This window comes from Haliaeetus leucocephalus, unplaced genomic scaffold (genome assembly GCF_000737465.1).
Source record: "Haliaeetus leucocephalus isolate CR32 unplaced genomic scaffold, Haliaeetus_leucocephalus-4.0 Scaffold262, whole genome shotgun sequence".
Lineage (NCBI taxonomy): Eukaryota > Metazoa > Chordata > Aves > Accipitriformes > Accipitridae > Haliaeetus > Haliaeetus leucocephalus.
This window is the reverse complement of record NW_010972698.1, coordinates 4481844-4508697: the sequence shown is the minus strand read 5'-3', so window position 1 is coordinate 4508697 and position 26854 is coordinate 4481844. Positions and strand designations below refer to the sequence as shown.

Here is a 26854-nt window from a genome sequence, read left to right as displayed (position 1 = left end):
CCCCCCCCGACTTTTTTTTGCCAATGCTAAATCTGAAAACTTTAGGGTTAGCTGCCTAACTTGTGTGGAAGCTACAAATGCTTTGCCTGAAACTGTCTGCCTCGGGTCTATGCATAGAAGAGGAACTCAGAGACATAATTATGTATTTCCCAGAGGGCAACTCAGTTTCTTATTTCCCTCTTTACCTTCATCCTGATTTATCTCCATTTGGCCCCCCTCTCCCTTAGCTGGGGTTTTGGAGGATGGTCTGTGCTTGTTTCCTTCATGGCTTGAAATATAACTCTAGCTCAAGTTAAAATATGAGGCTAGTCTCAGGGGAAGGAGAGCCTGCTGGAAGATGATCTTGTTCTAACCATACGCAATGTGTGTTTATTAAAGCTATTCAGTTCTGGTAGACTCTTTTAGTGCTGTAAGAAAATGATTGGGTCTTTGGTCTGTCTCCCATGTAGAATCTAGGCGAAACTTAGACTTCATTTTTTGATCAAAATGGAAGTATTTTTTCTTCAACCAACCTATTTTACCCCCAGGTATATCAAGTACTTTGTTTTCCTGTTAAAACAGGAAAAATCTGGGGAAGGGCAGCTCTTGCCTTGCCATGTAGCCTTTCCTCCCTGGCAGAACACAAGCAGCAGGAGAAAGGAAAGGCTTCTCAGCAGCAGCTGCAAGGGAAGGCTTTATTCAGTGTACTCAAGAAAGGCAACTTTATGTGATGCATCAGCTGAGTCTCTAGTGGGCAATGGCTTCCAGCTGTTGTCTGCTTTAGAAATGTGTGCTTAAAATCTGGCCTAGGAGTGTGGTGTTCTCCATCAACCCAGCCCTGTCTTATATCTCTATTAAAAAAAAAAAAAGCTTGTCCAGTGTGTCTCATCATAAATTATGTACCTTTGCTGTCTGTAAGAGTTTTCTTATTAAAAGAAAAAAAAAAAAGCAGCTGTTGGGATGGGTGAAAACTTGAAACAGATTTGAAGATTGAGCAGGAGAAAGAATTCAGTTAAATCTTTTGTTAGAAAAAAAAAAAATCCTTTTTTGAGCAGTTGAGGGTAAATTATTCAGCTTCCCCTGTTACCCTCTGGCGTTAATCCAGAGCAGAAATATTTTGCTTATGAAATGTACATTCTGCTTTCAGGTACTTTACAAGTGTTTTATTCCTATTACAAATACAGTGAAAGGAAAAAAGATCCTTGCACCTTTTATAGGTCCACTGTCAGGGAGCCGCTCTTCTTGCCTCTCCTTCTAGCAGTAGGTGGGAAATGTAGGGAGACTTCCAAAAGGGTGTTATCTCTGGAGATATTAAAGGAGATTTTCTCATCACTGGGTAAAATGACAGCAAACATATTGCCTATATTTGGAAGAAAAGGTTAAAAGAAGAGAAGGCAAAGATGTGTTGAAGATAGGTTGTTCACTTATGAGAAGTGTTCTGGGAATAATCTGCATGGAAAGCGAAAGGGACAAATTGCTGGGGAGTGTATGAGGGTTTTAAATGAAGGCTGTGAAAAGTCTCCTCAGCTGTTACCAGGGAATGGCAGGACTAGACGAGTGCCTTGAGAAAACTGAGATTTCCTGCCCAGGCACCAGGACATGGAAGGCCATAAGAGGCTGATGCCATGTGTCCTGCAGTTGCACTGAGGATGGAGGAGAGGTTGGACAAACCGGTGGCTGCTGACATGGGAGTCGGGCTTAGCTGCTGTTGAAGGGAGAGAAATGAATACTAGGAAAAACACTGTGAGGAAGAAATCCTGGGGAATGTGTGAAGTGTTTCTTCAGGGGAGTAGAGAGGTCCTGGAGCAGAGGATGGTGAGACTCGAAAAACCGCTACGATAAATAAATCTGTGCAAGTGTTGCGAGAGATGGGAGCCCTGACCTGTGATTTGGGTCTGAGGAGTTTCTCAGCAAGCAGCAAGGCTCTAGACTTTTGATTTAATTTGAGATTTTTACTGTTAAAGGAGCCGCTATATTAACTGCTATAAAGCAGATTTCCAGTAGTTGAAGCAAGCAAAATGGCCCAAGTTTCTTAGTAAAACTGCGAAGACTGGGGATATTTGAGTTTAGCTGAGAAAGGGGGGGGTGCTTTCTCCCTCCCATAAAAGACCAGAGGTTTGTTCAAAGAAGCTGTAAAAACCAGCAATAGTATCAAAAAGCCTGTGGGTGCCGCAGGTGAAGCCGGCCCTCCTCCCCTTATGGCCAGGGACAGCCGTTCGCTCTTCCTGATTCTTTGCTCTTCTGCTTAATTCACTTGGTATGTGCAGCATAATTCAGATTTCCACAAAGGAGCGAAGTGATTTGGTGTAGTCAAAGACAGAGGCGTTGGAAATAACACAGAGTAGGGAAGAAGTGGTAGTAAGGAGTGGTTTTGATCGATGTTTTGCTGTGCTGTCAAACTTCTGAAGTTCATTGTGTGGCACCAGGTGGGAGAAAAAAAACACCAATAAACCTAAACATTGAATGAAATATGGATAGGGGCTTTAATGTCAAGAAACTGGGAAGGTACTTGGGGCTTTGTGGGCAAACAACTGTTGAAGTTGTCTGGTGATGAGATAAAAAGAGAGCTCTTGCTAGTGTTTGCAGTCAAAGCTGTTTTCCCACAATGCTCTTGAAGATTTACCCATTTCTTTTGCCAATTGAGTTTTGCTATTTGAAGATGTAGGATTGGCACAGGCTTTTAAGAAGCTTGCTCAGATTTGAGGTAGGTAGTGCAAAGACATCACCTGTCTGGACAGCCCTGGGCCCCTATAGCCCCTACATCTGTCTCTGGAAGGAATGTCCTGTCCAATGTGTCTCTACGCATGTCCCTCTCTGCTCATTGTGGGAGGAGCAGCTGAGCTTCGGCATCATGTTAAGCCTCCCTGAAGCTTGGATCCAGCCTGGGAGCAGCCCTTTTACCATGGGGACAAGGCTGTTCGAACTAGTTAGGTTTTCCTCCTTTCCTGCACATCTTGTGCATGACCTGAGAGATGGGTAGTACTGCAAAATTTACCTGCAAGGGTGCAGGTTTCCATTATCTTGGCCAATTTGCTGCTTCTGTTGGGAACGCAGCCTTGTGAACGTACTCTTTGCCTCCCAGGATTTGCTGCTAAGTGTGATGCTTTGAGAGGAGGTTTGCCTCTAATACATGCAAGAACCAGATCCTGTTTCAGCATTATCTGTAAAGGCTTTCAGTCTTACTAGTCTTTTTCCTTGGAAAACTGCTGATTTGTATTGCAAATATGTTTGTATACTTCCTTAAACTTTGGTTGTTTTTCTTCACCAAATGGTATTCTTAAAGTAAAAATGCAGTTACCTCATCAAGAGAAGTTTAGCAGTAGAAAGTCAAGGAACTTTCAATCAAGAATAGATTTTAATAAGGTCCCAAGATCCCCAATTAATTCTCCTTTTTTTTTTTTTTTATGTAGTCATCAGTTCTGGGCCACCAATTGCATTGAGTGTCCTTTAAAAAGAATTAATACTGCAATCCCTTAAGTACTTTCAAGGTAAATAAGTTTTAAAGTTGAACCACAGTAACGGTGGAGACATAGAAACTGCTATTTTCTGTACTTGTCATATATAACTATAGGCCCATATAGCTAATCAAACATTTCTAGGCAGATCTGGATCGATTTAGAGATTACAGCTGAAGTAGGGGTTGAATTGCAGCTGGATGTTGTTGAAATTGTACAAGCTCTCTTCTTGACATTTTTATGTTCCCGCTTCCTCTCGCTCTTTTCCTCTTCCCTATGAAATCTTGTATTATCTGCAGGTTTTGAAGACTCTTTTTCTAATCTGGGTTGCTTTTTTTGTTTTGGTCCTTAAATAGAAATTGAGAAAATGTGAGAGTGGCAATTGACAACCAAATTATGTTGGAGTGAAGCGAACTGACTTTGTTGCATGGAGCTGGATCAGCTGGTCTTCTGGCAAAGTACAGTTCAAGAGGAAAGAGTAATAAATGCTTTATGTTTAAGCTTATGGGCAAATACTGGATGTGGCCTGGTTGTTATAGTAAAGTAATCTTTAGAAACTAGCATTTAATAAAAACACATTCTTTCTGTCAGCATTTTCAGTTTGGATCAGGAATGTATTTTTAAGTGAATCTTGTAGGTCCCCACTTGCCAGGCTTGGTCTGCACTGCAGGGTGGTCTCACAGTGCACGGGCTGAATTCCTTTCCAATGAGGATAAACCTGAAGATGGGCTCCCATTGCTTGCCTGATTCACACTAACTGCTAGCAGGCATTCAGTGTGCTTGACCAGATTAGTGCTGATCTGAATGATAATGGTCAGAATTCATAAAATGTGGGGGTTTGGTCCTCAGCATCTGCTGTTTCAGTCTGCAGCCTGCAGACCTGCCCTGTCGCACTGTACTGCTTGGTAATGAAGACCAAGCTGCAGTTGAGTAATCTGTTCCATCGAAGTTGTGGACTTTCCTTTACCACTGGGATAAATAGAGAACCGATGTTTAAGTGTCTTCCGGAAATCCCGTCCCAGATGTAGAGCGTGCTCTGCTGCGAAAAGTCTTCTAACCAGTTGCAGCATCCTACATGTTTTGATAAGTAGGAGTCTGGCTATTAAAAGCAGCTATTATGGAGAAGGTACCTTGTACAAAGAAGTGTGCTGTAAATGTTTAACATCTCGGTTACTTGTGGAGTTAGTTGGTTGTTTTTCCTGTGAAGTCCAGCTTTTTTCTTCTCTGAAACATTTGTCTTGCTCTAAGAGTGTCTTGTTACTTGTACGTATGCTGCGACCTAGAAATGCACACATTAGAAATTCATCTATAGATGAGCGAGACTGGATTTCTATATTCTGCAGAACTAATCAAAGCTCATTTTAATAATGTGATTTGTCTTAAATTTTCAACCGGGTCTAAACCTTTAGACTTTTCAATCTGCCTTCCAGTCATTATAGACAGATTTCTGTATGAATAATGCATAGTTTTGCTTTAGAAATCAGTCTACACAAAACCACTTCAGTTTCACTTTTTATTGATTTCAACCTTGGTGGCTTGCATACATCAGAAAATTCACAACTTAAAAATGTGCCTATCCCTACAAATGAGTCATTGATCAAAAAAGGTTAATTTGACTCCCTTGAATTTTTCGTCTCCCTTTTTTGTTTGTATCTAACTAGTAGAAACAATTTCCATTTATAAATTTCAATTTTCAAAATATTAGGGATTCACTTTCTCTGCTGAGTACGTGTGCATACAGTGTATTCATTTAAGGAACCTGTTCACAGAAAATTTGAACCCATCAGAGTAATTTATTATTGTAAGACTGGTTAGGTTATGCTTCCCTCCCAGATTCATCCGTTGTTAACTGCTAATATTTTATTCATCGTAAAGTTCAAGTACAATAGAATTTGATGTTTTTTGAAATGCTGAAGAAAACATTTTTGACCTCTACATTTGCAATGAAATTGCCAGCAATAACCCTTTTTCTCTTTTTCTCCCCTCACTTTATCTAATTTCTTTTCCCTCTTGAATGTCCTCAGCAATTTTCTTCCCTGTATCCAGGCACTCTGTCATCACACTTCTTAATTACCTTTTTCCTTTCTGAGTTGGATGTAGGAGGGACCCAAATCCTGACTTGGAGGTAACAGTGGGAACCCCCATGGGCTCCAGGCAGCCGTGGCTCAGCCTTGTGGGTTGGGGTCTGGCAGGCTGTGAATTCCCACCTGCAGAACTGGATGCTATGTCTGTCCTGGTAGGCTGCGATGGTGTAGACAGGGCTGCTCCTGCGTCTTTGCTAACGTGCTGTGGTCGTTTGTGGTGGCTCAGGTGTAGTCTTTAATCAATGCTTTGTGATTGTATGAATTAATAATTTTAAAACAAAAAACACACCTCAGTTTACATGAGGAAGTGATCTCTTTGTTTCACATTGGCAACAGCCACTTTAGACCAGGTTTTACCACTCTCCTGGAAGATGACAGACAAAATCTGCAGAGGAGCTTTGCCGGAGAGGTCGCAGATTTGAGTGCAAGTTGCCCTTCAGAGTCCTCAGTAGGACGTGAAGGAGAATTTCTGTTTTTCTTTTAGGAAAGGTGATTTCTGTAAAATATCTGCCCTTCAGCATGGAGTTTGAAGATCTTACATGGAGCGCACACAGTTTTACAGAGCATATGGCAAAACTTGCTTGTGCAGTAGCAGCCCCTTTCACGGGGAGGCAGTGACCTGGTGCAGTTGGGCTCCCGCAGAGCAGTACAGGTGCTGCTGAGAGTAGATGCTGATGTTCCTTTGCTGCTACTAATAGCTTTCACCCACATTGGCATAGACACTGGGAGTACTTTTTTGATCACATTTGAATTATTTGCTGTCTCAGAAGTTTTATTGTACAACACCTGTTTTTTGTTTTTTGTTTTTGTTTTTTAAATCCAGCCACTGCCACTGTGTGACCTGCATATTCTTCCCTTTCTTTGTCGTTTTTAGTGATCCATTTCATACTGTTGTAACATGAAGGGCGAAAGCTTGTAGGGAACTGCATACTGCCACGCCGCTTTTCTGTGCTGCCAAACCTCTTGAGGTGAAGTGCCTTAAAAGCAAGACTGTCAATATTAAGCTGTTAGCTGAGTGACAGAAGTGCTGTGCTGACCGCTTGTTAGATGTTTGGTTACTTGTGAAATGCCAAGTGGTTTTTATCCTCGCCTGTAACTCCCCTGACTCGAACATATGCATCAGGACCCTGCTTCTCATAAGGTACCTTTAATTAATATACAGTTTCTTTCATTAACATCAGAAGACTGAGCAACATCAAGGAAAGCTCGGGCAGTATGAGAGAAGCATACTGGAGTGGGGCAGTGATGATGTGGTACATCAGTGCTGAAGGAAAGGTGAGCTTTCCCACTTCAGTCTTGGTCCATCTGGGGCTAGGCTGTTACGATTAATTACCAGCATGCTTGCAAGCAGCGGTTGTATGATAAAACTCTGTTTTCTGTGTGCCAAGTTTTGTTTTCCTTATAGAAGTGCTTGCTGGTTGGAGGCTGCTTGCATGTGGCTCCCTGGCAGACTCACGTACGTCTCCCTGTACCTGCTGATACGCGTTACACGGGCGAGGGGCCAGGAACCTGCTTCCCCGTGGCTGCCCAGCCTGCCCAGCACATACACCCCAGGCATTTCCTTTTCTGTTACTTTCTCTCTCATTCTACTTGACACCTGCGTGAGCTGGCACTTAAATATGCTCCATCCAGCCCGGGGCACTTGTGCCACTGATGAAGTTGGTGATTCAAACAAAAATAGAAATCATTTCTGTCCTTCCTGTGGCAGTTTCAGCCTTTCTTCTGTTGTTTTCTTAGCAGGTCAGCGGGTTCTTTGGAAACCAGTGCCTGAGCCGGCTCAGTAGCCAGCTCTGCGCTGAAGCGATGGGGCAAGTGACCCCGTGTCCCAACAGATTATGTCTGCTTTGAAATGCTCTCAGCCACCGCAGCTGTGGGGCCCTGATCTCCTGCCTGTGTCTGCGGTGAGCTGCCTGCCTGGCGCACAGCCTGCTAATGTGTCCTAGCGGTGCAGGGTTTTCCCTGCTTCAGAATTTTGTATCCTTCCTACGAAACAGAAATAGCAGCGAGGATATATTTATTCAAAGCATCGGGGGAAGGGGCCTTTAGCAGTCTGGCTGGCTGTGCGACATTTACCTTCTCGTGTCTGTCAGGAATTTCATTGCTAAAATGAGGCTTGCAAACTGCTCCTCTCAAGACCGCTTCTTCAGCAGGGGCAGAAGCCATCAGGGATGCCAGATAATAACTGACTGCCTTCATTTTATGTAGTGAGGCAATGTCCCAGGTATTTTTGACACTTCTCTGGCGTGTCTGTCATCATTCTTCATCACATGTTCTTTGGTCTTGTGAGACTGACGAAAGAATCACTTAAGCATCTGATTACATGTACCTTTTTTTAGGACAACATTTGACTGATAAGTTGATGTTTATATTCACTCCCAATTAAGGATTTTTGTTTCCTGAGCTGGGCTCCAAGAGCTGGATGTAATTGTGCACAGACTTCAAGACAAAGATGTCCCATCTCAGTAACCGGATGAATTGTTATTTATTTGTTCTGGCAAGGTCAAAAAGGTGAAAATATAGGGCTGGATTTAAAACTTGTTGTTGTAAGTGGGAAGACATCCATTGCTTCAGTGGACTCAGTGTACTGAGAATGCTGGACTTCAGGCTTCCTTACGGGCTCTCCTGCCTGTCTGTCCCATAGGCTGACCAGGGGAGGCAGACGAGGTCCCTGGGCTGGCTGGGTGCTGGAGAAGAAACAGAGCTGGAGCACTTAGGGTTTTTGTCCCAGCTGAGGATGCTGCTGTCATGAAGCACAAGAGATTTGGCGAGGCATGGGAAAGGCTGTGGTTTGAAAATGCTCTGTGGTGAAATCCCACAAAGGATGCTGCCTGACTTTTTGTTTAATTTGAGTGCATTGGTGATGAGCACAATGACAGTAAAAATAGGTGCCAGGACAGAATGACAAGGAGGACCTTTTTTCCTATTAACGTATGGGAGATTGCTGTGCTGGTTTTGTTTTGCTTTTTTGTTCTGGTTCCAGTATCAATCTGCATCATCTCAGTACTTGAGAGTTTAGTGTCTTGGAGATGTGATAAACAGCTGCCAGATGTTTCATTCTCTTTCTGCTCTTCTAGAGACTACCTGAATGTGCAACATGCTACTTGTTTTCTCAAAGTGTGGTTATACTAGGATTTATTATGGTTTCTTCCAGTGTACTGTCAAAACCAATGGAGAGGACTCCTAAACTGAAAAAGACCTTTTAAAAATGAGCGTGGCAAAAGAAGCAATTAAAACCAAGGAATAAAGCTTAAATCAAACATGTCGGTTTGATATAATTCTTCTAAAAATTTAATTCTTTTCCTTAAGCACTAGCAAGTTTGTTTTGCACAGAGAAGGGAAACACTGCTAACATTTTGTTAGCACCTTTGTTAACCTGGCCTTTTCAACCTAACAGCAAAGAGTAGCTTAGGGCAGTGTGTTATAGCTTGTTTTCTACTCTTTTGACATCTTGTCCAAATTAAATGACAAAGACCCATGCAATGTACAAAGTGAAAATGAGGTTTTGCTGGTGCTTGAAAACCCTATGCTAAAACTCAAAAATGAAAATTCTCTTTTTATGATGCCAGTGACCTAACCTCCTCCTGTGAGCAACTGGGTGGAGGGTGGGAAAAGAAAAAGGGAAGTGGGGAAAGAAAAAAGAATTTTAAGTTTTTCCAAGGTTGTGATTCATTATCCTTCAGCTCTCTGGAATGCCACGAGACTTTTTAAAGCATCCACTATTCGTTACTTGGCAGAAAGAGGCTGATAGCTTGAGAATTGAATTGTCATTTTATGCACAACACACTGACAGATCACTGCAAAAACAAACCTACCAGAAATTACATTTTAAAAATGTATAAAGACACCAAATTAACTAACAGAGAGCTCGCAGACAGTATTCTTAATTCTGTGATAAAAGATGAGAGAGAGCTGCTGGAATTGTGCCTCTTGTGTTTGCACTGATTTTATGTACCTGGTACTATTGCTTTCTATTTCTTTAAAGGGAGTGGGCTTTTCCTAACCTCAGGTGGTGGTGGGGAACCTGTCTTTTAGCTCTTTGGAGGCAGAACAGAGAATCCAACTATGCAGGGAACTGCTTGAAAGTAGAGTGATCTCCTTTATTGTGCAAGGTGTCGTGTCAATAATTTGCCATCAATATGTGTCGAAATTTGAATATGAACTTGCATTTGGGCATGTCAGCGTTTCTTCTAGTCTGTGTCCACACACAGTTGAAGGATTGGGTTTTGATTGCATAAATGTTAGCTTGGATGTTTGGACTCCAAGAAACTGTTTTCAAAGTTATCCTTTTCTAACAGGTATCAGCCAAGGCATATTAGTGCAGAAGGAAGAAAGGTTTCATCAAAACCCAATTGTCAAAGCAGATGTAGCAATGTGTGGCAAGATAAGGAAGTATTTCATGCACCCATTTCTTTGCCCAACGTTTGTGTTAAAGTGTCAAATGTTTGTTTTAATTTCTGTAGCCCACTTGTGCATTTTATTTTTGTGCTCTATTGTAAAGAGCAATGCTTTGTTCTGTATCTTTCCATGAAGTATTAGAAGCTTTTTTTTCGCACTCGTACTTACTAGTGCTGTTGTTTGCTCTGTAATTCTCTGTCCTGGTTTCAGCTGGGATAGAGTTAATTTTCTTTCTAGTAGCTGGTATAGTGTTATGTCTTGGATTCAGTATGAGAAGAATGTTGATAACACACTGATGTTTTCAGTTGTTGCTAAGTAGTGTTTAGACTAAGTCAAGGATTTTTCAGCTTCTCATGCCCAGCCAGCAAGAAGGCTGGAGGGGCACAAGGAGTTGGGAGGGGACACAGCCAGGACAGCTGACCCCAACTGGCCAGAGGGGTATTCCATACCATGTGACACCATGTCCAGTATATAAACTGGGGGGAGTTGGCCTGGGATGGGATTGCTGCTTGGGAACTAACTGAGCATTGGTCAGCGGGTGGTGAGGAATTGCACTGTGCATCACTTGTTTTGTATATTCCAATCCTTTTATTATTATTGTCATTTTATTATTGTTGTTATTATCATTATTAGTTTCTTCCTTTCTCTCCTAATAAACTGTTCAGATCTCAACCCACGACTTTTACCTTTTTCCTTCCGATTCTCTCCTCCATCACACTGGGTGGTGGGGAGTGAGTGAGCGGCTGCGTGGTACTTAGTTGCTGGCTGGGGGTAAACCACGATATTCTCAAAAGTTTTCTTTCTTGTTCTGAACAGAATTCAGAAAAGTTCTGAATTACTTTTGCAGTCATCTGATTGATTGCTTGTAAGTTGAACACTCCCATGCAAGTACTCAGTCCACCAAATCTCAAACTGGAGCTGTGCTTTAGTGGCAGTTAATTGGGAGTTATTTCTGTTTTTCTACAGTCAATAGGTACTATTACTGTTTTTCTTGGAGTAGCACTTAGACGCTTCAGTTAGAGATCAGGTCTGTCCTACACTAAACAACATCTAGACATATTGAAAAAGAAGGTTCCTGTTCCATAGACTTTAGAGCTCAGTTACACTTCTACAGTGAAAAAGAAATCTTGAGAAAACTAGTACTGAATACCCATTTCAGAGGAGCCAGGGAGAAAATTATTGGTCATTCCAACTACTTCTGGATAACGCATTGCCTTGAATTTGAGGAGGAAGAGCTTACCCGGCCCTGTTGTCAAGGGTGCACCAAACCGAGTATTAAAAAAAGCAATGCTTTGAAGTCAAGCTGCGGGTACACAGTAGTAGGCTGTATACACTGACTTGACATGTTGACCCTGACTGTTGGAGATCCCATGGTAACCTTTGGAATATATATGCATATATATGAGAGGACTGAGCAGAGCTCTTAAATTTCAAGAAGAGAAATCACTGTATCACTGCTTTCTCTCTGACCTTGAAAGGTCTTGAATTATTAAAGAGTCTCTTAAAAGTGCAACCTAGTTTCTAAGCTCTGTAACTTTTAAATGGCATAACCATTGTGAAATTTAGTTCTGGAGTCATTTAGGCAATTTTTTCTGCATCACTTTAATTACAAAAATTGGATGTTTCTCTTCAGAATGTTTTATCATCTTAATTAAAAATAATAATTTTATGTACACTGCAGTGCTGTGAATTCAGGATAACAAAAGTTTGAACAACTCATAATACTCTTGCAAAAGTATCTTGAGTAGCTGAAATGCTGGGGAAGTTTCTGATAGCTGAGCAGCACCTGACTTATGTAGTATATACTTAAGTTATATAGCGATCTAGGTAGCTTTTAAATACCACTGGGATACAAAAGTATTGTTTATGCTGCCTGTGAGCAGAAAGCAGACTCCACTGTGAGAACGGAAGATGGGCCAAGCTCTGAACTGCTTAACAAAAACACCTACATTTGGGCAGCTTGGAGTATGAATGAGAAGGTTTTGAAATAATGATATAAGGATGGCACCTCTGCCCTTTTCCTTGGGTTAGAAGTTTTCATACAAGTCTCTTGTGTTTGTGTATGATGGAGGTGGTAATGGCATGTAGTCTTTGCCCCAGACTTGCCCTTGACACAGTGAGGCAGAATCAGGACTACAGCTGTTTACAGCTTATTATTTTTATATCTCATTTAAATATCCATTCAACCCTCCCTCCTCACAGACATAAACTTGTGCCCATGTTTCAGCTGGTACCAGAAATTGGTTCTGCTGCAGGAGCACTTGCAAGCTGTGGTCAAAGCTAAAGCCTTGGCTGTCGGACAGCTTCAGGTCTTGCAAATCACTTTGAGCTCAATCTAACAGCGAGGCCTTTGAATTCTGGGTTATTGTCAATGTTTACAGCAGTGTGAGTAGAGCCAATTAGTGACTTGTGCTTTGTGTGTGCTGTAATAACAGAGATGCTGTTTTCCCACTTTGCTGAATTGCCACAAGGCAAGCAAACTTCCTCCTGGCTCTGAGGAGGGAGCCTGTAGTGAAAGACAAAAGTCCCCTCTGCATCTAATAACAACCTCTTGCTGCTGGGCAGGAGTATGTAAAGCATGGGAACATGTGAGTGTGTGCTGAGAGGAGGAGCTGGGCAGGTTTTTTCAGTATAGATGTGGGCCAGGGTCTGTCACTGCGTAAGTATTGTGGTTCCACTGGAATAACAGTGCAATGCAGTGTTTTGATGGCTGTTGTCAGCCGTGTGCTAATATAGATGCACTTACTGCCATACAATTTGTGTCCATGCAGAGCTGCTTCAGCAAAGATTGGGGAAAACGGGGAGGGGTGGAGGGGAGCAATTAATTTTGTCTCTTCAGAACAGCAGTATCCTGTGGATTCTGATATGATCACATCCAGTTTTTCTGCTCATGCATTTGTCACAGATCAAGTCCTGCTACCTCGACCTTTAAATGTAATTATTTCAAAGTCTCTCATTCCAGGCTCTTGCACCATGCCGGAGCTGTGCAATCCGTCCTCCATTGCTCAGGTACAGAAATGCTGCAAAGAAGCATGACCTGTCCCTTTTGCATCCTCTGTCATAATAAAATAGAGACACCTTTCAAAGTTAATTTCAGAATATTCTTTGTTGTTAGAAGTAATTTGGTGGCCTTGAAGGGCTGTGAACCCCCCACCCCTGGACGATCAAATGCACTTTTGGATGTTTGTGATGTGAATTGCAATGTGTTAAAACCTCATTGCAAAGCAACAGACAGCTTCCAGACCCCTCTCTCTCTATCTGAATCTGTAGACTAAAAACAGTGTGGGTATTAATTAGGAGATAAAGTTAAAGCTGTTCGGAGACAAAAAATTGGAAAGAGAGCTGCTTGCAATATGGACATGCATTCCTTCTTCTAAACATGCTCGTGAGCACACCAGCTCATGGTGAGCAGGAGCTCCAGCTCTGGTTCTGGCTGTGGAGCTTCAGCACCGAGGGCTTGGGTTGGGGGGGCCGAAGGTGCAGGATCCTTCCACTGAAGGATCCCCCTGTGTCTCTGCCGATGCTGGGGACCAGCACTGGCTGTTTTTTGTTGGCAGAGATGTAGCTGGGGCAGGCAACTCCACCACTGCGATCCGGAATGAAAATTGCGGCGCCGAGGGCCGTGGCACCAGTGAGCCCTTCTGGTGGGGAAGCACCATGCCCTCGGGACTGCAGAGCTCTCCCCGTGTGGTGCGGGTGGGCGTGCAGCAGCCAAAGGGTTGGAGGGTGTCCAAGCCATGGGACATGAAAGGAAATGCCACGTGGCTCTGGACCCGTCCCTCGTAAAACTTGCTCAGTGAGGGTAAATAGTAACAGTTGGTTTCTGCTCTGTGAGAGGAATTAAGCATAATAATGTGTTAGCCTAGACTGCTACCTGCCAGAGTTAGACAGACTCAAGACTGGGATAAAAAAAGATTATCATCTGATTTTTCCATCTGGATGAGACTGCTCAGTTCGCCTGCAGACTCTGTCGGCTGAAGAGGAGCGACTGCTGCTGCACTCCCTGCCTTGCAAGAGGAGGTATGACCACTGATAAGGGGTCCTGCAGGAATACAGATGCCCTTCTGGAGCTAACCAAGGTGTAGATCCAAACATGCTGATGGAAGACATCCTGAAAATATGCATTGACCAGTGGGCATCTCTCCTCCAACTTGCTGCTCTCAGAACTAAAGTGATTTCAGATGCTGGACAGATTTATATAAAATGTTTTCATCCTGCTTGTCACTGGTTTAAAAATATATTTGCAAGGAAATGAAGCAACAGTTGTAAAATATCCAGCATATTAAAGCTAAAATGATATGATCAGCATTCCATAAAAAGAAGATTTCTATTTCATATCTGGAAATTAAACTGTATGCAATTATGATGAGACCATTTATCCTTTGTCCAGTCTAGCTGTCCCTACCTGTTCAGTCAAGCTTCCCTGAACAAATCAGTTTTATAGCAAAACCACAAATAGTAATTAGCGTAGAAACAGTATTTATTCTAATAACCCTCCAGTGGCTAGACTACTGCAAGAGTTAAGCCTCATTTGCATCTTTCTGCAAACAGATGTGGATGTACAGAGAGCTGTCGTATCACAGATAGTAAGGATAACGTGTAGGGTGTGTGATATGTCAGCTTTCTGATCTGGCTGGTTAGGCCTATAATTTCCTGCCAGTTTATAACGGCTTCTGGTTCTTTGATTGTAAAGGGGAAGGCAAGCACTTTGGGGCTTAGGCAGCAGGGGAATTGACTTACCTGGATGTCCTTCATCTGGACGTGATTTGTTCACTTTAGATTTAAGGACTATGCTGGTCTTTTATTTATCTGCTTAAGCCTATAGTTTGCTTTCTTGTATGTTTTATTTTTAACTACAAGGTTTTACATACATATTAATAAGTCATCCAAGAAGTATTGTAGTGCTAAATAACCTGCACTTTCCCAGCACAGAGGAATTCCAGCCAGTAAGTCAGCTTCATCAGCCCAACTTAAATGCCTCTATGCAAATGCACGTAGCATGGAGAATAAACAAGAGGAGTTAGAGACGTGTGCACACTTGCAGGGCTGTGATCTTATCAGCATCATCGAGACGTGGTGGGATGGCTCCTATGACTGGAGTGTTGGAATGGAAGGATACAGGCTCTTTAGGAAGGACGGGCAGGGGAAACGAGGAGGAGGTGTCACCCTCTATGTCAGTGACCAGCTGGAGTGCATGGAGCTCTGCCTGGGGATGGATGAAGACCTGACCGAGAGCCTATGGGTCAGGATTAAAAGGAGGGCAGGGACAGGTGACATTATAGTGGGGGTCTGCTGCAGGCTACCGACCAGGAAGACCGAGCAGATGAGGCCATCTATAGATAGGGGCAGCCTCACATTCACAAGCCCTGGTCCTCATGGGGGACTTCAACCACCCCGATATCTGTTGGAGGGACAACATAGCAGGCCATAGGCAATCCAGGAGGTTCCTGGAATGCATTGATGATAACTTCCTTCTCCAAGTGATAGAGGAGCCAGCGAGGAGAGGTGCTATGCTGGACCTTGTTCTCACCCACAAGGAGGGGCTGGTGAGGAATGTGAAGCTCAAGGGCAGCCTTGGGTGCAGTGGCCATGAAATGGTGGAGTTCAAGATCCTTAGGGCAGTGAGGAGGGTGCACAGCAAGCTTGCTACTGTGGACTTCAGGAGAGCAGACTTTGGCCTCTTCAGGGATCTGCTTGGTAGAGTACCATAGGATACAGCCCTGGAGGGACGAAGGGCCCAAGAAAACTGGTTAATATTCAAGGATCACCTCCTCCAAGCTCAGGAGCGATGCATCCCAACAAAGAGGAAGTCAGGCAAAAACACCATGAGGCCTGCATGGATGAACAAGGAGCTCCTGGACAAACTCAAACATGAAAAGGAAGCCTACAGAGGGTGGAAGCAAGGACAGGTAGCCTGGGAAGAATACAGAGAAATTGTCTGAGGAGCCAGGGATCAGGTTAGGAAAGCCAAAACCCTGATAGAATTAAATCTGGCCAGGGACGTCAAGGGCAACAAGAAAAGCTTCTATAGGTACGTTGGTGACAAAAGGAAGATTAGGGAAAATGTGGGCCCTCTCTGGAAGGAATCGGGAGACTTGGAGAAGCCCATGGGGAAGACTGAGGTACTCCATGACTTTTTTTCCCAGTCTTCACCAGGAACTGCTCCAGCCACACCACCCAAGACGCAGAAAGCAAAAGCAGGGACTGAGAGAATGAAGAACCACCCACTGTAGGAGAAGATCAGGTTTGAGACCATCTAAGGAACCTGAAGGTGCACAAGTCCATGGGACCTGTTGAGATGCATCTGCAGAGGGAACTGGCAGAAGAAGTGGCTAAGCCACTGTCCATCATATTTGAGAAGTTGTGGCAGTCTGGGGAAGTTCCCACTGACTGGAAAAGGGGAAGCAACCCCCCCATTTTTAAAAAGGGAAGAAGAAGAAAGGAAGACCTGGGGAACTACAGGCCAGTCAGTCTCACCTCTGTGCCCAGCAAGATCATGGAGCACATCCTCCTGGAAACTATGCTAGGCACATGGAAAATAAGGAGGTGATTGGTGACAGCCCACATGGCTTCACTAAGGGCAAATTGTGCCTGACAAATTTGGTGGCCTTCTATGATGGGGTTACAGTGTTGGTGGATAAGGGAAGAGCAATGGACATCATCTGCCTGGACTTGTGCAAAGCATTTGACACTGTCCCGCATGACATCCTTGTCTCTAAATTGGAGAGACGTGGATTTGACAGATGGACCACTCGGTGGATAAGGAATTGGCTGGATGGTCGCACTCAAAGAGTTGTGGTCAATGGCTCGATGTCCGAGTGGATCCCAGTGACAAGTGGCATTCCTCAGGGGTTGGTATTGGGACCGGCGCTGTTTATATTTGTTGGTGACATGGGCAGTGGGGTTGAGTGCACATTTGCCAACGACACCAAGCTGTGTGGTGCGGTCGACACGCTGGAGGGAAGAGAGACCATCCAGAGGGACCTTGATGGGCTTAAGAGGTGGGCTAGTGCGAATGTCATGAAGTTCAACGAGGCCAAGTGCAAGGTCCTGCAAATGGGTCTGAGCAATCCCAAGCACAAGTACAGGCTGAGTGATGAGTGGGTTGAGAGCAGCCCTGCAGAGAAGGATTTGAGGGTATTAGTGGATGAAGAACTGAATTGAGCCAGCAATGTGTGCTCACAGCCCAGAAAGCCTATCGCATTCTGGGCTGCATCAGAAGTGTGGCCAGCAGGTCGAGGGAGGTGATTCTGTCCCTCTGCGCTGCTCTTGTGAGACCCCAGCTGGAGTACTGCATTCAGCTCTGGGGCCCCCAGCATGAGAAAGACGTGGACCTGCTCGAGCAGGTCCAGAGGAGGGCTACGAAGATGATCAGGGGGCTGGAGCACCTCTCCTATGAGGATAGACTGAGACAGTTGGGGTTGTTCAGCCTGGAGAAGAGAAGGCTCCGGGGAGACTTTATAGTGGCCTTCCAGTACTTAAAGGGGGCCGACAGGAAGGATGGGGAGGGACTCTTTATCAGGGAGTATAGTGATAGGACAAGGGGTAACAGTTTTAAACTGAAAGAGGGTAGATTTAGATTAGATATAAGGAAGAAGTTCTTTACTGTGAGGATGGTGAGACACTGGAACAGGTTGCCCAGAGAGGTTGTGGATGCCCCATCCCTGGCAGTGTTCAAGGCCAGGTTGGATGGGGCTTTGAGCAACCTGGTCTGGTGGAAGGTGTCCCTGCCCATGGCAGGAGGCTTGGAACTAAATGGTCTTTAAGGTCCAAACCGTTCTATGATTCTATGAAATAATTATCACAGTTTGCACAGATAGAACTGTCTGGTTTGCTACAGGTGACACATGTAATGGAGCATAGTCCAATGGTAGAGACAGTCTTCAGAGTAGCTTTTCAAGGATTTATTACTGCTTTACAATGCATTTTTTTTGTGAAATAGGCAACTGGGCTATAGTTCAACTTACAGCCGAACCTTCTGGTCATTATTTAAAATCATCAAGTCATTTTTAATCTCCAAATCTTCCCCTTCATGAGTGGCTTTTTGGATGGACAGCATGTTAGCTGCTAAGTAAATTTCAGATTTTAGGAAGGCCTTTTAGTCATATAAGTCAGGATGATAAAAATCCTATTTAATGGGGAATACTCCTTTGCCATGGGCTTGATCAATAAATTAAATAGATTAATTAAGTTGAGCTGTCAGGATCAAGGACTGTCATGAAGTCAGGCCAGTGGAGTTGGCCATTTATCAGAGGCAAAAATTTGTTGAGAAAAGGCAGCCTTTAATGGGTAATTCTGGAGTGCATGCAAATGAGCAAGTACATAAAAATTCTAGCAAGGAGTGAATGCCTGTCATCTGATCACAAGCGGTATAAAAGGAGGTGGATACGTCTGTGCAAAGTCATTAAATTTGCTTATCAAACTCCATGTGAATTTTTTAACTTCAAGTTCTGAGGAGATGAACTGGCTTGTGATGTGGGTATATAGTCTTAGGTATTTCCATTTTTTAATCTTCACTGAGAAATTCAATTGGTTTAATGTTTTGAGATGTATATTGACACACACATACACATATATATGTATGAAGAGATTTAAATTGCAAGCTTATTAAAAAATAGGAAATCTTTTATTGCTTTCAGAGAACTCTGAGAAATTAAACTCTGCAGGTGGGATCCAGCGTAGAGATTGGAGCCAGACCAATGCATTCTTGCCATTTCAGTGCAGGACACTTCTAGTGTTTTTTTATGCCTGGTCCCATTGTGTGCTCCCAGGAGAGTCCTGTTGATCCTGGTCTGGGAGAGTCTCACAGCTGGGTGCTGTGGGGATCTGCACAGGTGACCCTGTTGACTGAACCAGGGTTTCTCCTTTCTCCCCCAGGACCCATCATTGGAGAGGGATGATCAGCAGAGTTTCAATGCCTACTTACTGAGGTTCCAGAGACAGAAAGTCATGGGGGCTCCATATCTTTAATTTTGCCCTGGGTACTTTAGGTTGCTGAAGGAGGGTGATAGCATTTCTCTGGCGGTTCTGGGTGTGATGGACGAGGAGCTCCGTTGTGGGGCTCCACAGATGACACAACCTTGAGGCCGGTGCAGTGCGGGCAGCAGAGCAGCAGCAGCTCCTGGCTCTCGCAGGCAGAGGAGCCGCTTTGCTATGGACCTCTTTGCTACCACGTGTTTCTCTGCGGATGCAGTGGGAGTGAGATGGTGTGTGCTTCCCAATGTAGAAAGTGAAGCAGTACATATAATTGCATGAAAGTTGCATCTCTGTTTTGGTACTTCCAGTTTAGCTGTAAAGCCCTGACCATATGGATGTACTCCTACAGCCGCTCTGGAGGCAAGCTGAGAATAAAATGAGCTGTGTGCAAGTGCTGCAAGCCTGTGTAAATGAAACCTGCCTGACAAACCAGAAACATGCCTTTTTGGTGTATAATAAAAATAAAATTCTCTCCAGGCGTAGAACCTTACGTATGTTCAATTCCTGTTGATTAAATAGTTGTGAGCTCAAAACGGCAAGGGATTGAGCCAGGGATGCTGGTGCCAGGTTAGCGATCTGTCAGGAGAAACGTGGAAGAAGACAGTGCTAGAAAAATGTGCTGGGCCATGTGGGAGAGGCCAGGGTCTTTGTTGTAGTTCTGAGGGAAGACCCTGTTTGCCAAGGCGAGAAGGTGCAAGGAGGAATAAGGGCTTGCTCTTTCTTCTCTCGAGTCTGTTCAGGAAGGGCAGAGCTAGGGTATGCTGACTTTGGGGCATTGAAGTGCAGCTGGGGTGGAAGAGGATGAAAATGAGAGACTGTGACTGGTGGTAACTCCTGGATTGCTTCTCCACCCTGCTTAATGAGGGGATGAGAATCTCTGCCCCCTGCTGTAGTTCAGGGTTTTGTCTTGGGGACTTCAGAGAAAATTTAAAAGTGGTCCTAAGTGGTTGAAGTGCCTCAGTCATAGTGTGAGCTGGGGTCCTTAAAGGGTAACTTGTTTGTGGTACCGGTCTGTAGGCTCTTGATGAACATTTTTAAAATGGCCCTGGTACTTCAGCTGTAGGAAAGCCAGGCTTTCTTTACTTTTTTTGTTACACTATTATCAGCAGCTGTGAAGAGTGATGCAATCCATATGCCGTATGGAGCACCTATATATAAAAATCTGACATATGGATGTTGTGAAGTTATTGGAAGATTCCACAGGCTTGAAATCACCCACGTTTTAAAAACATTCTGTTTGGGAATTAGTTGTTGAGATGTTATGTTGAATTCCCTGAAGTGAAGCCAGGCAAATTGTGCTGGGAATGTTTTTACCATGGAGTCAGGTCTGAATTACTCTTTTTGGCCCCCAGTGGAGCACCACAGGCTTTGAGAAGGATGTGTTTAGGCTGAATGTTTTCAAGCTGTCTGTCTGGATGACTTTTACTGGGTCTGTTAACCTAGAGCATCTGAGCCATTTCTAGCTCGTGGTTCTTCACTGTCATCTGCTGCCCCTCACCTAGTTGGAAGCCTCAGTCTCCGTTGGCAGTATGGGAGGGGAGGGTGAGGCACAATGTCACTGAACACCTAGTTTCTCAGTTAAGTTTTCAGGACTCTCGCTGCTCGAAAGTGTTGTTTTGCTGCATAGAAATTAAGATAGCCTACTGGCTGCTGTTTATATGGGACTTGAAGAAGGTAGGGCATTCAAATGGAACCAGAAGTTAGTAAAGCACAGTTTGCAAGAAGTTGCTGCCTTTGCTAACATTGATTTGCCATGCTGCTGTAGCTCATCATGTCAAAATATTTATCTGGAAGTTCTCCATGGCTAACTAGCATGAGTTGGCCAGAGGTTGGTTGGTTGGTTTGTTTGTTTGGGTTTTTTAATCCTTTTTTTATCTACTGAGATGGGAGTCCCTCCTTCTACTGCTGATTTGGCTGTTGCAGCAGTGCAGGCTGCACTTAGCCTCCCCAGGGAATTCGCCATTGGAGCGTGCGAGTGAGCGGCAAGGTGGGCATAAGGCATGGTGGGCTTGTCAGCTCTACACAGATGGAGACTGAGCAAAATCAACGACTGAGTGAGCAAATGGTAAGGAGGAAGGTACATATAAACTGAAAGACTTTTCAGTTTTACTCACTATTTAAGAAGCATATAACAAGCGCTATAAAAATATGGATGAATAATATGTAGTTGGTTGATCCTCCCCTGGTCTCAAAAAAGGCAGATGGAAATGGGTCTGTCTTATCTGCTGATTTTGGGGCTTGTTCGGATTGAGCGTGAATACACGCTCTGCCTGTACATGAGGATCAGGATCTGGGGAGGGCTTAGCTCCTCAGATACCATCCTTCTCCCAGCACCTGGGATGTGCTGTGCCCCCAGATGTTTGTACAGGTGCCTTAAGTTTTCATGAAAGGCGTCTCAAATTGCTGGTGTCCTCTCTGTCAATTTTGTTCTTGTGGGAAGGCAGAGGATTGACAGTGGTTTGGATTCTGCTTTCTGAAATGCTTAGTCCAGGGCTTCAGTGATGTGGAGTAGCAGCAAGCGGCACACCCTGGAGCTTGGTTATTTAGGAGCTTAGGTTTTAGATGTACGTAAACCTCTTCCTCCCCAAAGAGCTGTCAAGGTGAAGTTAATTCCGCTACCTGTGAAGCAATAGTAGGAGAGTGAGCCTACAGCAGGTGTCTGTACATCACTTTAATCTGTAATCAACCTGTTAGGATTTCTAGTTCATAGCTATGTCTTAGTTATTTGCATGTCCTATGCTACAGTGCATCCTACTTGCTTAAAATCCTTTGCAAGGAAGAAACATTCTTCTGCCTTTTATTTGAAATGAAAGCTGTTCCCTAGAGTCATGTCAGCTGCAGAAATCCAGACCCCAGCACAACTGTCTGCATTAAAAACTGGGCTTTGGGCTCCATCAAAATATTGTGACTGTACATGTCACAAACAGAGGAAGGCAGTGCAGCAGCAGAGGCACTTAAAAGATTGCATCCCTGCTTTGAAACTGAGGGGCTGCGACTGGGAAAAGAAACGATTATCTCCTCTCTTCGCCTCTTCCAGCCCCCTACCTTGAGCCCCTGTCAACTCTTTGCTTTATACTTTGTTTGAAATTATATGCTTGTCTCTTGGTAGTCTTCCCCTGTATTTTAATTGGGGATGGCAGGTAAGGCATAAAGTCAAAGAACTGGAAATAACCTGTAAAACTAAAACAGTGGAGCCAAAAAGACAGCCCTTCAGTTAAAGGTGGTGATAATAACTGCCAATTTTTTGGGAATGTTTGCAAACTCCTGTTTAGATCGTGCAAAATTGTATAAAACTTTTAAGGCCTTTGAATATGAACAGGGCTGGAGGGCTCTGAGAAGAGAATGGCAAGGCTTCATTAAGAGAGATGTGTATCGTGTATCGGTTTACTACACAGTGTCTAGGCAACAAGCCATGCTGATGGGTTAATACATCTTTTTTGCATTTAAGAGAAAAGTACATGTTGTTTTCCTCTTTGTACAAGATGTTGCATGTGGTTATATCTGTATGTATGCGTGTCCTTAAAATAAATATGCAGTGTGTGTGCCATTCATCGTCCCCAAGATGAGTATTATCTCCTCTGTTCTGTCCAGGTTTTATGGGTGGCTTATTGCCATGAGGTTGGAGTGCCTTTTATTTCTGTAGCAAGCACTATGGCCACTATCCGTTCTATATTAGGCTGTGTTCCCTCGATTCCTTCTGGAGCAGAGTGTTTTGGTCAGCTTGGCTGCTCTGTTTTGGTGTGGCAGCATCAGTTCAGGTGTATCTGGTTTTAGAGAAGGCTGGATCCAAGGGGACTTTGAAGTGGAAGGGATTAGGGTTTATGGTAAGGTCACAGTTCCTGGGCGAATTCATTCCTCAGATCAGCTGATGAGAAATGCTGTCACCTGCCCTAGCAGGTAAATGTGTGCTTCACTTTCAAGCATGTGAGTAGTCCATATTGAACCTGGATTAGAAGCTGAGATTTGACAGTGTCAAAATGAACTGAAGAGCAATAATAAACCCCAAAGAAGAGATTTGCACTGAAAAAACTGAAGACTGTCATCTCGCACATCTTCTGCTCTTGTCCTACTCTTTTTGACTATGGAGCTGAAGCAAAAAGAGGAAAGTGCTCAAGGCTATTCAGATTTTCAGTGCAAAGGACTAATGTTTTGGTGAGATGAGCAGGAAATAATGGCCGGAGACTTGCAGAAGAGTATTGGGATTTGCATTGATTTTGAATCCCTGCTTAGCACCGCAGAAGGTCTTCCAAAATCTGAACTATAACAAAGGGCATGTTGGAGGTGGGGAGGAGTAGAGAAACAGAGATCCCATAGATGCAAAGTACACTAATCTAGATGTAACAGGCAGCTTATGGGTGTCACAGATTCTTATGGCTTGGTGTGGAACTGTGCACACTGTTCAGTGTGTGCTCTTAGGCAGAATTAACAATTTTCTCAAAGATTTCCAAGGTGTTAATCCCAGTAAACTGGGGTAATGCTGCATAACTGGTGATTTTCTCTTTAGCTCTTTGGTAGCCTGAGAAAACTCTGCTGCAGTTCTCCCCTTCCCGTCCCAATGGGCAAAACAAAGGCCGGGGGAGGTTGAGTCCCCGAGTATCTGTTGTTACGTTCCTGCGGCTGGTGCTGACGGGATAGTTGGAGATGGCAGACGGGGGCCCTGCGGTTGTAAACGGAGCTTGTGCATTAGGAACACCCAGAAGGTGAGTGGGTGTCTGTGAAAGTCTTGGTTTAAGAATCTTAAATAGCGTCATGAAGAAACCCAGGGGCAAAGAAAAGGATAGAAGCCAGTTCTCTCAGGCCGTGCTCAGCTGCCTGCCTTGGTGAAAGGGTGAGCTGCGTGCTTGCTCTGGTTCCCTGCTTCGGCAGCAGATTTTGTTCATGTTTTCTTCCAGGCCCTGCAGGAAGTGAAGCAGGGCTCACGCAAACAATTATTTGGTATCTAGACCAACTGTGGGAGCGGAGAAGGTGTGTTCTGTAAGGAAATGTCCTTCTGGGAGTAAACAGTACATTATGAGGGCCAGCACAAGCAATCCAGATAGCAGTCTGGATTTGGACTTTCTGAAAGGCTACATCTCTGTCTCAGTTCAGGATACCTCATTTCCAAAAGTGTTAAGCATTTCCATACAGCTTTAGCCTGTCTCCAGATTCACACCCACTCAATCTCTAATTAAATGAAAAAATTTCCACTTTATGATTAATCCTTGTTTTCAGGGCAAGCTGCAAATAGTTGAAAAAGTAAGACTTATCTGTCTGCTGCTTTCCTTCTGCCTTTTTAGTTTGCAGATGAATGTAGGGTCATCTTACATAATTTGTCTTCTTAGAACTTTTGCTAGTTTTAATTCAGTAAAATGCAGTAGTCGTTCCTCATACTTATCTGTAAATTGCATTGAATCTTGTTGCAGTCATATTAGGTAGTAATGATTTATATGCCTTCTAATAATTTATTTGATTATGCCAGCTATGTTCCATTTTTCAAGAATTATCAAATTAATGCTCTTGTGTAGGGAGCAAAAATAAATATTTTCCATAGGTCTTACTTTGCCTTCCTACAGTTTGGTAGAGTGCTGCATGTTTTGTTCATTAATATAGTGGTATGTAAGGATCAGGCTGACAATTTATTACAGGTATTTAATATCGTTAGACTTCAGGTTGCAGAGAAGCTGCATATCCAAAGGTGGTTTAAACGTGGCATGTGTGCGTCGGCGTTTAGGTAGTTCTGCTGTGTGCTCATCCCCAAATTCTGCAAGTCTATGATGGGAGTATCTGTGCTGGGCACAGAAGGGGCTGGTGGCTCTGTGCTCAGCTGCGGAGGGTGGGGTGAGTTTGGAGGATGAGCAACATTATGTCAGAAATCTCAGTGGCAAAATATGTTGGTTCCTCCACTCCTTTTCCTTGTGCTCCAGCAATTCTTCTTGTACGGAGTATAAGGAGCCCTCTTCCCCCCCGTCATCGGGAAAGGGCTGACTTCAGGGAAGTAGTTAAGCACAGGTTTAACTTTAGGATTTGAATGACTCCCACTGATTTCTGAGGTAATTGTTCTCTCAAAAATAAACACATATGAAATGGCGCTGCTGAGGAGGGACAGGGAGAGAAACATTCAGCAGGACTAAAGCAAAGTGATTCTTCTATCTGGTGTGTCTCCTACATTTGAAACATGAAGTATCTCCTTTCTTGATGGACTGTCTACCCTGTCTGTTTTCTCTCCCTTTTGGAAGTGTGTGCCTAACTCCTGGATAATATGCCTCCCACGCCAGCTGACAAAACACAAAGAAGAAGAAGCTTCAGCTCTAGGGGGAAAACTCTTCTCTTCATGAAAAAATGATGTAGTTTTTCTTTTCTTTTCCTTGACTTGCATATTTAGAGAGGTACAGGATGGAACAAAGTCATTGCACAAGTGAAAATAACCTCCAACTTTTTTTTCTCTAAAATTTCTCTTTGAAAAACGGTGAGTTTCATTCTGAATGTGTTGGCATAAAATATCAATTTTTGGCAGTGTTTGAATGCTGCTTTTTTTGCCATTCAAAAGTAGTATTATGCTGCTGAGACATTGGACTTTTGAACAGGATGAAATGTGGTTTCTTTTTAGGGAAATTGTTTGTGATTACTCCAGAAGCAAAATTGTTGCCTTTTGCAGAGTTTGTGTACAGGCTGGTACTGTGCAAGTCTAAGAGGAGAGGTAGGGCAACCCAAAGGGGCAGAAAAAATGGGTAGAAGACCAGAAAGATACTTTACTCAGTGTACAAGCACCTGGAAACGTGCAGAAAATCAAACAAGAAATGACTTGCTAGCAAGAAATTAAAGCATCCAAGCAATGAAATGAATAATCAAATAGACATATCATATCCTCTCCCTTTAAACCAGGTTTTTCTTCTCCTGAAGCAGTTGAAGTTTTAGAGGAGAATTTGATTCTTGACACAGTAAACTTCCCAGCAACCAGCTCAGCTCTTGAGTGGCTCAGCCTCTCTGATCCGTTGAAACTGGGGAGCCAGACCCACAGCCTGGGTCACTGCATTTGCTCCCCTGGTTACAAAAATACACTCCATGTCTCCTTACATCACATCTTTGGTTTTTCTTTTCTTTACCCTTTCTTATTCACTTTGCTGTTATTGGGTTCATTCTGTCATGGAATGTCACTGTATTTGGGAATAGGCCTCCTTAATAGCTGAATTTGTGTGCTTTTCAACACTATTTGCTTTTTGACATTATTGAAGGCAGCTGTGTGCACATGGTAACATCTGGGGGCCTGCTGAACTGTAAAGCCTCCTGACATCAATGTTTAATTTACATTGACGTATTTTCACTTTTACATGATACCTGTTTGGAGTCTTGCATGTCTTTTGGCTCTTTACTGTTTTGCAGATGACAAGTAGCAGAAAGCCAAAACTGAGGAATACCCTTGGCTTTACTGCAGAGCTGTGGTGCGTGAATACGGACGGTGTGCTACCACGACTGTTCATGTGGCTGCTGAGGAGTGTTGGTGTTGAAACAGTTGCTTGTTATTTGCTTATACTCCTTTTTTTTAAACATTATTCTTTCGTAATGGTCATTTGCACTTGTACAACCTCCTTGTCATGAGAGTGGTTGATAGTTTGCTAAGAGGCTGATTTCAAGCCAATCTTTTCACAGATGCGGTTATTAAGGAACGCAGCAATCTTCTGCCAGATTTTCTATTCTATTAAGCAGCCATATCATCTCCATGAATAAAAGTGCCTGCTTATATAGGAGTTGGCTTTGGCATGTTGAGGCCATTTGGGTTTTTACAATCGTGCATTGAAACGCAGCTGATCCTGCCTGTGCTGATTCTCTTGCTATCCCTAGCTATTTTTTTGTGCAGACCTGAAAGTACCATGTTTGGAAAGTCTCGTTCCTTCTTTGCTCCTGGGGCAGCTCCGTTAAAAAGACACATTGACATGTGTAAGGCAACATGCATCCTGTGGCCTTCTCTGGAACTGTCAGATTTGTGCA

The 26854-nt window shown here is 43.7% G+C and overlaps 1 protein-coding gene across 1 annotated transcript in view; it reads left to right on the top strand.

Moving 5' to 3' along the window:
- IL1RAPL2 (interleukin 1 receptor accessory protein-like 2) overlaps positions 1-26854 on the top strand; it is a 387096-nt gene that overhangs the window by 65824 nt on the left and 294418 nt on the right. The window lies entirely within an intron of this gene.